General features: G+C 42.9%; 1 protein-coding gene across 32 annotated transcripts in view; it reads left to right on the top strand.

Annotated features, from left to right (window-relative positions):
* The window catches only part of Pex5l (peroxisomal biogenesis factor 5-like), a 213574-nt gene that overhangs the window by 79069 nt on the left and 121197 nt on the right, over window positions 1-13308 (top strand). The window contains exon 1 of one of the 32 annotated variants that reach the window (XM_063281411.1): window positions 1-13308. This exon is cut by the window's left edge and continues 19331 nt beyond it; it is cut by the window's right edge and continues 12819 nt beyond it. The gene's annotated coding sequence lies outside the window, so the exon portion shown is untranslated. 32 annotated transcript variants of the gene reach the window in all.

Raw genomic sequence — 13308 nt, 5'->3', positions numbered from 1 at the left:
AATACATATTATTTTGGCAAGCAATGGAAACCTTCGTTGTAGGGCTATGAAAGGGAGTCAAGACCAGCTATCTCAAATCCTTTAGTGGAATGACCTAACTGTCCACATTTTCTCATTCCTTAAAGTGGAACCGTGCAGTCATGATCCCTGAGACTGAGGCATGGAGACATCCACAGAAAGCTAACCCAATATTTACCTTATGCTTTCCTGATATCAGACCACTTGGAATAAAAGGACAATATATGCATGTATGTACCATTTACTATGTATGATTTGCTGACCTGATGGTGTTTACATATTATTTAATCTCTCTACCCATTCTAGGATACTCCTACCTTTCCCACTGTTAAGTGCACAAAAAGGTAGAGTTGGAGAGGACTTCACTTCCAACCCTATGCCAAGTGTACAGCGGGACAGCTGTTCATGCCAGCCCTGCACTGAGAGATTCAGAGTTAGAAAATGTCCTTACATCACGTTCCCTGACGTAACAAGGAGGCCAGTTACAAATCTGATTGTATTAAATAATTTATGGTGGTATAATCTAAGAAAGACTTCCTGTTTGTAAAGGAGTTTAAATAAAAATGAGACAGGAAATTCAAACTATTTTATTCTTGTTATTAAGGAAGTGGAATGAATTCATAGTCATGGCATGCACACTCCAAAGCTAACATGCTTAAAAGAGCACCTGTCCAGTTCATGCGTCAGTGGCCATTACTGCAGCTGTGGGAGAACAGACAGTATTTTGAGAGCTAGTGTAGCCACTACCTGCACTCAGTAAATTAAATCCCTGCCCCGCTGTAGAATTACCTCTGTGCCCACCACATCTGAAATTTTCCAGAGCTGACACATACCCATCACCTCAGCAATTGCCGAACCAAATGGATGACAATGACTGTGCTCTGAAAATGTCATTCCATTCATTCAGTCCTCACAGAACTGACCTTTCTTCTCAGGCTGAGGTCCCTGCTGACCTGTACAGTGAAGCTTTTCCCAAGCTCTGAGCCCATCTCCAGAAACCCTGAGCACCCACCGGTATAGGAGTTCTGAGGACTGATAGTCCTCTAGACTTGCTCCTTCTAGACCCTTGTGCTTGCTCTTGTGATCTTTCCCAGAGCAGACCTTCTCTAGCTTGAGCTGTATCCATCAGCTCAAGAGGGCTGTTGGTAGCCTCTGGATTCCCTCCTCACTGACTGCATTGTGCTTATCACTTTAGACAGGAGAGATGGTACCAGGCTGGGGATATTGCCCCCACAAACACATGGGCCTGAATTCAGTACCAGAACTAATATAAAAATGCTAGTGACCCAATCCTGTAATCCCAATGTCAGGGAGGAAGGGACAGGAAGATCCCTAGGGCTCACTGATCAGCCAACATAGCCTGTTTCCTACTTGGTGAATTCTAGGCCAGTGAGCCACACACGCACATGCACTCATTCAGACACATGCACAAAGCACTACCTTGGCCATGAGGATGCACTGACCTCTCATCCTTGCATATTCGTGAATATTTTGCAATGTTACACTCATTCCATTCTTTACCTTCTCATTTGCTACTTCCTATGTATAGATGCCTTTTAATGGCCACCTTAGAGTCAAGGATCTTAGGCATTTGAACCGTGCTTTCCCTTGGCTTCTGCAGTGATCATGCAAATAATCTCCCCTTTCCTTTAGAGGATGCAACTCATTAACATGAAGAAAGTAGCAAAAAGGATTGCAGCAAAGTTGTTCATGGCCCACGGGTAGACACGTGCCGGTTTTCCATAACTTCTATAGGATGTTGTTTGTAGGGTCTGTGCCTTCTGTCCAGCATCCTGTTGGAAATTGTCACACATGTCACATTGCTCCCTAAGACTTCAGATTATGCGTAGCACTTACCAGCATTCTACTTCCTAAAGGTGACACACACTGGGCAGCTCACAACTCCTTATAACTCCAGCTTCAGAGATTACAACATCATCTTCTGGGATTCTGTGGGGGACTTGCACTCACATATACACACAGACACACACAAAAGATTAAAAGCAAAATATGTTTAAAAGTCTGCCTCTGAGGTAGTACAAAGTAGGTTTGAACTATCTTCTAGACAATCATAAGAAATCCAATAGCTTTAACTTTTTCTTCTGTTTCTTTCCTCTTCTCCTCCTTCTTTTTCTTCTTCTTTGATAAAGGTTTAGAAATTCATGAGAGGCTAGGTGCTAGGAAAGGAGTCAAGGAAAGAAGTGCAGGGTGTTTAGGTGGGAACATTCTGTACAGGTCATTTCTGAGCACTGTCAGTAAGATTATGAAGTTAAGTGAGGCAAACTTAAAGGCCAACTACAGCCCTCCTCCAATGGAGTCACTTTCTGAAGGGCGTGAGGAAGAGAGGAAAGCCATGGTCATTATTCTGGTTGAACTCCTGTGTGTCTATACTGGTTGAGCTCCTGTGTGTCTATACTGGTTGAGCTCCTGTGTGTCTATACTGGTTGAGCTCCTGTGTGTCCATACTGGTTGAGCTCTTCTGTGTCCGACCACAAATGAGATGTCACTATTATTGTCATTATGATGATTTTTCAAAAGGGGGAAAACATTCTCAGAAGCGTTGAGCATCTATAGAAGACTCACAGAAGAGCATAAGGACTGTGGTACAGCTCAATTGCCAGTGTTTGCCTAGATGCATGAAGTTCTAGATCCCTTCCATAAAAGTGATATGTTCTAATTTCACATCTGTCCCTGATGAAAAAGCAATATCAGGGCTTATGTGGTTCACCATTCCAAGTTATAGCCTGTCGTTTTTGAGAAATCAATACAGGACTTGAAACAGTCACACCACATCCACAGTTGACAGCAGATAATAATGAATGCATTCATACTGGCCTGCCTGCCTACTTGCTTGCTTGCTTGCTTGCTTGCTTGCTTGCTTGCTTGCTTGGTAACTTTCTTTACTATTACATAGTTTACAGCCTAACCTAGGGAATGATGCCACCCACAGCAGGGTAGGTGTTCCTCTATCAACTAACAATGGAGATAACTTCACACAGACAGGCTCACAGATCACCCTGAATCTAGATAACTGCTTCTTATTCTAGGTGATTCTAGGATGATTCTAAGTGATTCTAGGGTGCGTCAAGTCCATAGTTAAAATTTACCAGCTAGCATGAGATGTGGTGGCGAACACCTATGATCCCAGAGCACTGAGGCAAGAGTGTATGGTCATCTTTGACTACATACCAAGTTTGAGGCTAGCTTGGCTACATGAGACCCTGTCCTCCCCTCTCCCAAAAGAATATGGAGCATGCCTGCCTACAAAACCAGCTTCCTCCTCTGCCAATGCCTCCCTGTAAGCCACTGAGAAAATTGAGCAGCAATGAATCCTACTTCATTTGAATACCACTAGTAGTTACCTCACGTTTACTGACATTCACAGGGATTTTTAAAAAGCTTTCTTGAAGTTAAAAACAAAAGTCAACAAAAGCAGGGGAAGAGGTCTAACTCGGCCAAAGCAAAATTCTATTTCACCTCCTGCTCTTTTTCTGTCCCTTCCAACCCCCCGACTCCTTGGAAGAAGCTGAGTTCTGAATTATGGAATAGAGCAGGTGCAGGGTTCCCTTGAAACACAAGATTCACATAAAAATGAAGAATGTGTTGTCCTCTTTCCTAGTCTGTACACAAATACATCTATATTTTACTCATAATTGGCCTAAAGATAAATTGGACTAGAAAAATAAAGTGGCTTCCTAGGCTTACTTCTCATTTTAAAAGGCCTGTAGCTGCTTTATTCATGGCTGGAGTTTGTTTCCACCAGCAGTTAATTCCTGGGCTTGCCCTCCTATGCCTTAAATAGAGAAGGTACCCACTGTTCTGAGACTTAACAGGGTCTCCACCTGATGACATCAGTCTTCCCAACCACGCTGAGACTTATAGACACAACAGTGGCCAGAGAAGTAAGAGTTAACACCATGTATGACTTTCCCAAAGTAACATATTAGAGATAAAGGGGTGTGGCTAAGCACAAGACCCGCCCACTGGGGGGTGTTCTGAACACCTGAATGACATTCACCCTCCTTAGTTAATTACCAAGAATTTCTCTCTTTCTGTGTTCCTGATGGCTGACCCTGGGTTCCTGTCAGCCCTCTATTCCTATGCTGCCTGCATGGTGGCTTTCAGAGCTCCTGTTCTATCTGTTAGAGACGCTGTTTGCATGTTCCCTTTTTGTGGAGAGCTTTCCTCATGCCATTCTTTCAGTTTCATCCTGAACTGCAGGCTACCCTTTCCCCTGGAGCATAACAGTGCCTCCTTTGCTCAGGGTCCCTGAGAGGAGATGTTATCCCCAGCAGCAAGGAAGCTAGGAAGTCTTAGGAGCCATACAGCTGTCTTGCTTCTGAAAACAAAACAAAATGGGATCTTTTGATGTTAGATTGATCACGAATTTTTTTGAGCAATATAAACCTCTCTGGCTACATTTGCATATGAATAGATGCTTTGGTGGTGGAATCTTAAATAAAAGTCGCTCTGCACAGGAATTGAAGCCACTTTGTTTCCTCTGGATTTGCTTGATACATCAGTGCAGAACACATGGTGTAAACTCCATTCCTGCTCTTAGCACGCAGATGCTCACATGTGTAATTAGTGCCTCAGAGAAGCCTAAGTTGGCTCCATTTTCATCTTTGTCTCATTGGAATCTAGTGTTAGCCCCTGCAGGCTGGTTGAGGAGCTCAACAGAAATCAGGGGTGCATACAAGTCCTTCCCAGCTCTCTCCCTGTCTGTACCTCTGAAGAAACCCTGTTTTCCACAGGTACTGTTTTCCACAGCATCTTCAGATCCCATGTTCATCATCTGCATGAATTGCAGAAGGTCAGAAAGAAGGCAGGGAGGGCAGGCAGCCTTTCCCCTTGGAAGCCCATGGAGCCCTTTTGTTTATATTCCGCTGCCCAGAATCTAGTCAAATGGGAAGTGCTGGCTGATGGAGAGGACTTGTTCTTGAGAAATAGAGCCATCGATTCTGCTATCTTCAAAGCACGTTACTAAGGAAAAATAGTCTTGTCAAAACTGAGCAAAACTCAGAAAGCTTAGCCCAGGCTGTCAATCTTAAACTACTGTTAATTTCCCTAATGAAACCCTTTGTTTTGTATAGTTTATATGCACTAGTACAAATGTCTAAACTATGTCACTGGCTTCTGAGCCAATGATAAAGGAAAATAAACGTCAAGCACATGCTTTTCAGGTTTTCCTTAATAATCTGATTGTTATCATTACCACAACAGAACCCACGATACGGACAGAAAAAATCTCTTCGGGGAGTGTCCGAAGTGTGTTCTTCTGTTTTGGCATTTAGCTGAGATGAGGAAACACATTCACCGTGCATTTTCTTAAGTAAGAAAAGGCCAGCAGGACTCATGGCCCCTGGCATTGGCAGGGCACAGATCCCTCACCCTTTTTGTGAGCCTTTTCTTGTGTTGTTCAGAGTCAGAGAACTAGCTAAACCTCAAACCTCCCCCACACCTTCCCCTCAGCCAGGAGCCCTTTAAGTGTGTTCCCTGCACAGCAGGTCCCCTGCCTCTGACCACTTGGTACTTTCACAGCCTGCTCTTTCTTTGGTCTGTTGGGTAATTTCAGTTAGGCTGAAAGAGCCACAACTCTGCTCATTCCCAGCTTCTCCATCTGTCCCGCAGTGCTCGCTGGGATATTATATACATCTGTCCTTCAACTGGGTTTTATCAAATGTCTGGAAATGAAAAAGAAATTTATTTTCACTATAGCTGCACTAATTGTCCAGCACACTTAACTGAGCTCCATCACACACAGGGCAAAGGAAATGGACTCAAAAGCAGTCTGATCATCATGAAGTCAGGGCTTTGATACAGTGTCAATGGTACCATTTACAGCAGACAATGCAAAGTCTAGAGAGGTCATGGGAAAGAGACTGACCAGTGGTATGGGAATTTTAAGGCTTTCCACAAGGATGACAACAGTTTGAAGCCAGCAGGCTGATCTAATATCACCATCATGTCTGAGCAGAAACTGCTTATTCATTCTCTTGCCAACACTAAGGACGTCTCTGGCTCCTAGCCGGAGTTGATATCTTGCTTCTCCATGATGACAAGGTGAACAACATCACCTGCTTGACAGAGAGGGCTTCTGATCCTTCCTGCCTTTCAGAATTCCTGTCTTGCTCTGCAACAATGTCTTTGCTTCTGCTTAGTAACATAGCCAATGACTCCAGCTCTGTGCACCAACCCAGCATCAGCTGAGGTGATCTGATGCACAAGTCTACTACACGGTGCTACAGAAAGGAACACTTGGGGCTAGAATTTAACACAGTGGCTGAGAACTTGCCTAGCAGGCTAGAAGCCCCTGGTTTGAACCACAACTCTGCAACCTTAAAAAGGAATACTTAATGAGTTATAACTTTAAAGGTAGCAATTGGTATCTCCTTTGTTCAAATTTTTTACAAAGGAAATAATTTCTAGTGTACAGTTTTTATGGAAGACTATATTTTGCATAAGCCCATGCTGATAGTATATAACAACATGAAAAATGTGCTCACAACATGCTAAGCAGAAACCAAAGGCATGGAAGAAATTTGGAGAGAGCCGACTATTTTTAAAACATGCAGGAGGGGGGCATGAGAGGGGAGGGAGTTGTGTGTGTGGTTCCTAGATTTTGTATAAACACTTTAAATCATGTGAAAATTAGAGTGAAACTATCTAGGAATGCAAAGACTCCTGGGAGGAGGGACTCAGGCACCCCAAGGGCAAGGAGGGAGTGCATCCAACCACAACACTTGTATCCTTGTGCGAACATTCTTACTTAACACAATAGCATGTGCAATGAATGTATTTAAGAAGAATCACTTGTTAAACAAGTGATTGTAAAATCCCACCAGAACAACAACAGCAACAGTGACTGTAGAAAACATTATAAAATATTAACAGAGTATCTATCTGGGTGCTGGAATAGGGAAGGATTTTTAAAAATCTCTTCTCTGTTCTTTGCATGTCTGTTCTTTGCCATTCATTAAACCTCCCCAAACCAGTTGTTTGAAACAATCTGTTGGGGGAGGACAGGATACTTTCCTCAGTGACGTTGCCACTGGCTGGTAAGCACTTATAAATAACCCTTCCCCACTCTCCCTTAGTAATCTGGGAAACTCATTTTGTTACAAACAACAGCAGAAGACAAAGTAGAAGGTAGAAACCTAGAAGGTAGAAGAGGAGTTCAGCAGGAATGGGAGGGGGACAGAGGCTGTAGTCAGGTGGATATGACCAAAATATATTATATACATGTATGGGAAGGCTACAGTGAAACCTAGTATGCACAATTGGTACATACGAATAGGATAATATTACATTAAAAGGTTTTTTTTTTTCCAAAAAAACTAAAACTCAATGAGGAAAGTGTTCAGTCCGGCTAAAAAGGATGCAGTTCCAAACCTGAGAACAAAAAGAGCCATGGGATTCATCCAAACAGAACAACTCAGTGGAATTATGGCCAGAAAAGCCAGGCACAGGACTTCCTTGCTGCTGGTATGGCTTTAATTAATACTATTAAAGTTCCTTCCCCGGCAAGGCACGGAGATGTTCTGACTGCCTGAGTTTAAATGCAACATCAGCGATATTGCCTCAAGAAACTTATGTAACCATGTTAGGATCGCATTTTAACAATGCCCATTAATAGCTCTGGAGGCTTCAGATTAATAAGCAAGTGTGGTGCCTCTGTGGAGAGAAAAATCTGAGGTCGGCATTCTTTTTGTTTACTGGTGCTTGGCTGCTTTCGGGTGCCAGTGAGGACTGTGGGTGGGGTGAAGGGGAGAAATACACAGTGCGCCCACTGGTCCTAGGAGCAATAGTGTCATCTATAATTCTACAGAAGCGGGCAGCTCCTGTGGGAAGGAAAGATTGCCGAGCTCTGCCTTCACCTGTGCTCCCCACATCCCACTGTGCTTCTCCACTCTGCATTCAGGTTCGTCTGCTCGTCCATCTTCTCTGGTCAGATGACAACCAACAGTACTCATCTCCAAACCCCCACCTCCTGCCTTAGACTTTTTCACGTTCCTAAACACAAGACAGGGAAGACAGGCCTGGGGCAGATCTTTATACAGAACCCGTACGGAGGCTAACATCCTACAGGAAGGAAGACACAGCACCTGAGTTCTGTTGCCAGTTCTTTTGTGACAGGAGACCACTTTATAAATTTAGGGTGTTTTCTGTCCCAAATTCAAAGACCACCAGAACTCTAGCTCTGAACAGAGAGAGAGACAGAGAGAGGGGGGCAGGCAGAGACAGAGAGACAGAGACATACTATATAAACCAATGTGCTTTGGTTTTCCTGGGTGTCAGTGCAGTAAGCTAATAACACAGAGAATCTGATTAATAGCACTTCCTTAAGACAGATCCCCTCTCAGTTCTCACCACACACTTTCCCCAATTTACAAGCTATGTTTGATTATAACCTTTAAAATACAGTTATTGTTTCAAAGTAAAGAATGCTGTTTACCTTGAGTCTGGAATGACCTGGTGTTAGTTCGTTCATTTTGCAAAGTCTACCCACTGAGCATACCTAGTCAGTCATTCTACTGCTGGGCTCTGTTACTAACCCTGTACTTGTGATTAGAAACAAGTTCTTTAACCTTCCTAAAACTCTTTGCTTAGCTGAAAAGAATCAAACAAAGACTTATAGTTACTTTTATAGTTAATGTGGAGACTTTGTATAATACAGTATAGAATCATAATATGTAATGCAGTTAATGATAATTATAACTATCAATTAATGGAAACTATAATCATCACAATCACCACCATCAGCATTGATATCATCATCATCATCATCATAATCATAATCACCACCATTGTTATAATAATCATCATCATCACAATCACTACCATCATCATTTATATAATCATCATCATCATCACCACCATCGCCACCACCACCATCATAGTCATTATTATTGTTGTCATCGTGCTTTTGCCTTTTGAAGGCTGATTCTTCTGCAACAGTGTTTAATGCTCAGAAATTGCAACCTGACTTCTAATAGGTGAATGTTGAGCCCGTGGAACCAAAATGTTTGTCCCATCCACCCTGTTGGGTAATGTGTGAGATCCTCTGTTGAATTGAAAAATCACCTAAGAATATGTTTGCGGGAGGGATTTCTGTGTCTCATATCTGGAGAAGCCCCATGCACTCAGACGCACCATCACGGGCGTCCATTCACATAGTTAATGAAGCATATCAAATATTGCCCATTGATTATTTTCTTTCTGCCCATGCAAAAATCTTTTTATTGCTGTTGTCGTGATACTTCGAAAGGTGGCTCCTGATACTAGGGAGAGCCTGGGCCAAGAATCCCTCCAGCACAGATAGAGTGCTTTTTCTGGATGCAAGTGTGTGCTGTACTAGTTCCAAGTATCCCTTTTGACGCACTCCCAGGTTATTCTGGATGTCCAGGAGTTCTGAAGTTCTTTCTGAAGTTAAGACCAACCATATCTTGAGCCATATCTGAGTTTCTGACCTTTAAGTAGTCTCAGAAGCCTGTGCTCAATTATTCAGTCACCACACCCTCTTCTTTTGCTCTTGTTACCATCCCACACTCTTCTGTCAGAACTTTCCATGGTATAACTTGTCTCTTTGGGTTTTCCTCAGTCTTTACTCTTGACCTTTAAGAAACAAGGAATTTCAGTTGGGACCAAAGAAATCTAGCTATAGTCCAGTGAGTTCAGATTCCTCAAGTTCGTGACCTGTTCCTTTGTCCAATTATGGGCTCTTCCTTCCATTTCCTCAACTGGGCTGTTTTTGACTGTTAGATAGGTACAACTGGTCTACCACAGAGGAAGCTGTAGCTCATTCAAGTTCTTTCCCTACTCGGCATCACCAGTCAGTGCAGTTTGGATTCTCAATCTCAATCTCAAACACTTGGTGCTCCATTCACAACAGATCTCAAGATTAGAGCCTTGAATGAGGCTGGAGACAGCAGAGGGAACCAAATGGCACAAGGAGGCAGATGAAGTATAACATGAGACAGTGCTCACGCCACATTTGTCTTGAGAGCCAAAAACTTTTAGCTTTGCTTGAGGTTGTTTTTATCTTGGTTTGGTTTTGCTTGTTTGCTTATTTGTTTGTTTGTTTTTGTTTTCGCCAACAATAAAGAACATGCAGATGTATTTTATTCTGGAATCCGTGAGGAGGCAGAAAATGCACTGTGTGACTTTAGGTGGTATGGTGAGGCTAAAGGGTGAAAGAAAGTGGTGGCATGTGTCAGAGAATTCCTGTCAGAACTGACTGGCTGAGCGATCAGCTGTCATGATGTAGTGATGACAGGAAGCAAGGTATGGGGCTGAATAAATGCCCGTGGGATGCAGGAGGCAGGGTTTCTTCCGGACTGAGGTAAAATATGTCAGACATTGGTTGAGTCTCCCCGTGTGCCATGCCCTCTGCTGGGCACAGTTGGAGCTGTCCAGATGCAGACTCCCCTGGAAACTGTAGTCTCATTATGGAGACTGACATACTAGGACTTTATACTTACCATTGCCTTAACCCTTATCACACCCTTGAGAAGCAGGCAGCATTAACCAAAACTGAACAATAGAAATTTAGAAGAAAGTGGTTGGGGTTTTTTTCCTAGCAAGGGATTTGAAATGACATGAATTACAACCAATGTTGTTAATAACTGTTCCTAATATTTTCCCACAGTTGGGGTACCAGCTCAGAAACCTGAGTCAGGAAACTTGAACCAGCCCCCAGGTTCTAATGTCGCAGCTTCAGGCTTTAACAGGGCACTAAAACAAGCATTCTAGCAATCTTCATTCTACTGGCTCTCCCCGCAACCTGGAGATGTGATATGAGAAGCAAAGGTGGGCCATGAGAGAAAAATAGCAAACTGGTTTCCAGTTGTCATGTGCCATGTCCACAGCAGACTAAAACTAGAGGTGTTCGCACTGCCAGCATTCCATGGATTTTCTGACTTCAAATACGGTGGGGAAGTCTGCAGTACAACAGGATACAAAGACAAACAAACAAAAACAACAACAAAAAGCATAAATGATAGGCAGCCTTGCACTGTGAGAGGATGTGGGGACAAATTGAGAGTCCTCATCCTGCATCTAGAGAGATGGCTCCTCTAGTAAAGTGTCTGCCATGCAAGCCTCAAGGTCCAGGTTTGATCCCTAGCACCCACGTAGCATGGCTGCAGCAGCATGCAGTAGTCCTGGTAACAAGGAAGTAGAGACTGGAGGACCCTGGGGCTTGCTAGCTAAGAACCTAACCCAAACAGTGAACTCCAGATTCAGTGAGAGCCCTGTCTCAAATATTAAAAAGTGAGGACTGGAGGAAGACCCTGATATAGACGTCTGGTTTCACATACATAAAAACACATACACACACACACACACACACACACACACACACACACACACACACACAGGCACACACACATAAACACACAGACACATACAAACACAGACACACAGATACACACAGACACGTACACACAGGTACACACACAGACACATACACACATGCACACATATATACACATAGACATATACAAACATGCATGCACACACATATACACACATATACAAACAAACACACATATACACATACATACACAAGGGTTCTGGCTGGGAGACACTTGGGTATATAAAGGTTTCTATTTTTTTTAATAAGAAACTGCTCAGAGTGCCTGAGAGTGGGCATACATTAAATTCTTGGGGAGTTACAAGAATTGCCTTACAAATTCAGCAGCAAAGAGCTGTGACAGTCATTTAGAGAGCACTGCTGGTCTATAAAAGAGCTGTGGTTAGACCTGAACAGAAATGTGGGCTGGCATTCCCTAAGGCCTGGGCCCTACACCATGCCAGACTTTTCCACACTTCCCATTTACTTCTTACAACATCTGGGTGAGAGACTAAGCTTCACCCCCATTTTCACAAATGATGAGCTGTTTGAATCTAGAAGGAAACTGGTAGGTGTTCAAAACTAGATCCAAATCCAAACCTCATACCATCGCTGGACTTGCACTGAGGTTTTGTACTTTCTGAAGTTTCATAGTTTGATTGATTGTTTGTTTCTTATCATTTTTATCTTTATTTTATTGTGCTTGATAGAATACAAGAAGTTACTGCAGTTGTTCTATCTTCTGAGGCTTGCTGCGTATCTTAATAGAAGGGCTCTTTAAAAGGAAGCTTGCAGGGACTGCTGAGAATTAAGTATCTGTTAGGTCCATTTGGTCTGTGGTTTTTTTATATAGATAATTTTTTAAATGTTTATTTTATTTTATTTATTTAATGTATGAGTGCCCTGCTGTATATACATCTGCTTGCCTGAAGAGGGCACCAGATCCTATTATAGATGGTTGTGAGCCACCACATGGTTACTGGGAATTGAACTCAGGACCTCTGGAAGAGCAGCCAGTGCTCTTAACCACTGAGCCATCTCACCAGCCCCTGGTCTGTGATGCTATTCAACTCAGATATTTCTCTGATTTGCTGAGATGATCCACTGGTGAAATTGGAGTATTGAAGTTACTTATTAATACTGTGTTGAGATGAATCTCTTATTTTACATCTTAGGATGTCTGTTTTTAGAAATCGGGTGCTTTCATATTCAGGGTATGTATGCTTAGAAATATAATGTCTTCCTGGTAGTCTCTGAGACAGTATGATGTGGTCTTTATCTCTTCTAGCAAGTGGTAGGTTGCTCTGTATTACCAGGTATTTGAACATTGGCACCTCCATGTTCCTAGGCACATTTGCTTTGAATACATTTCCATCTGTTTACCCTGAGTAGCTCTGTCATGGATGGCAAGGTCCATTTCTTGGATGCAACAATAGATGTACCTTGGTTTTTAATCCATTCTGTAATCTGTCCTTTGACTGGGTATTTGAAACCACCTAATCTCCAGAGTATTTCTTTAATGGTGTTTATTGGTTCCGAGTACCCGGGCCTCTATAGTGAGGGCCTCAGGGCCTATGATTCTTCTTGAACAAACTCTCCTCTCCCAGACAAGGCTGAATTCATGCTTCCCAAATGTTGCAAAGCTCTGAGGACAGTCAACTCCGATCATGTGAGAGGGTAACTGTTTCTCTGACAGAAGTGCCTGTTGGTGCAATTCTAAAACTTCTGATATACCCTGCTGGCCTTACAGTTTGGAGTGGCTCTTGACAAAAGTACACTGTGCTCACCTAGGCAATTTCCTGCGTCTACCCTGCTTCATCCATGGTGGCTCAGACTGCACCTTACACAGAATGAGTCCACGGATGTCTGTGGTAATGACATTTTCTTTGGCTGGATATTTCTCCTGACAATTTTGTTGATATAATCCCGTTGAAAGT

This window comes from Rattus norvegicus, chromosome 2 (assembly GCF_036323735.1).
Source record: "Rattus norvegicus strain BN/NHsdMcwi chromosome 2, GRCr8, whole genome shotgun sequence".
Taxonomy (NCBI): Eukaryota; Metazoa; Chordata; class Mammalia; order Rodentia; family Muridae; genus Rattus; species Rattus norvegicus.
This window is presented reverse-complemented; position numbering and strand designations above follow the sequence as displayed.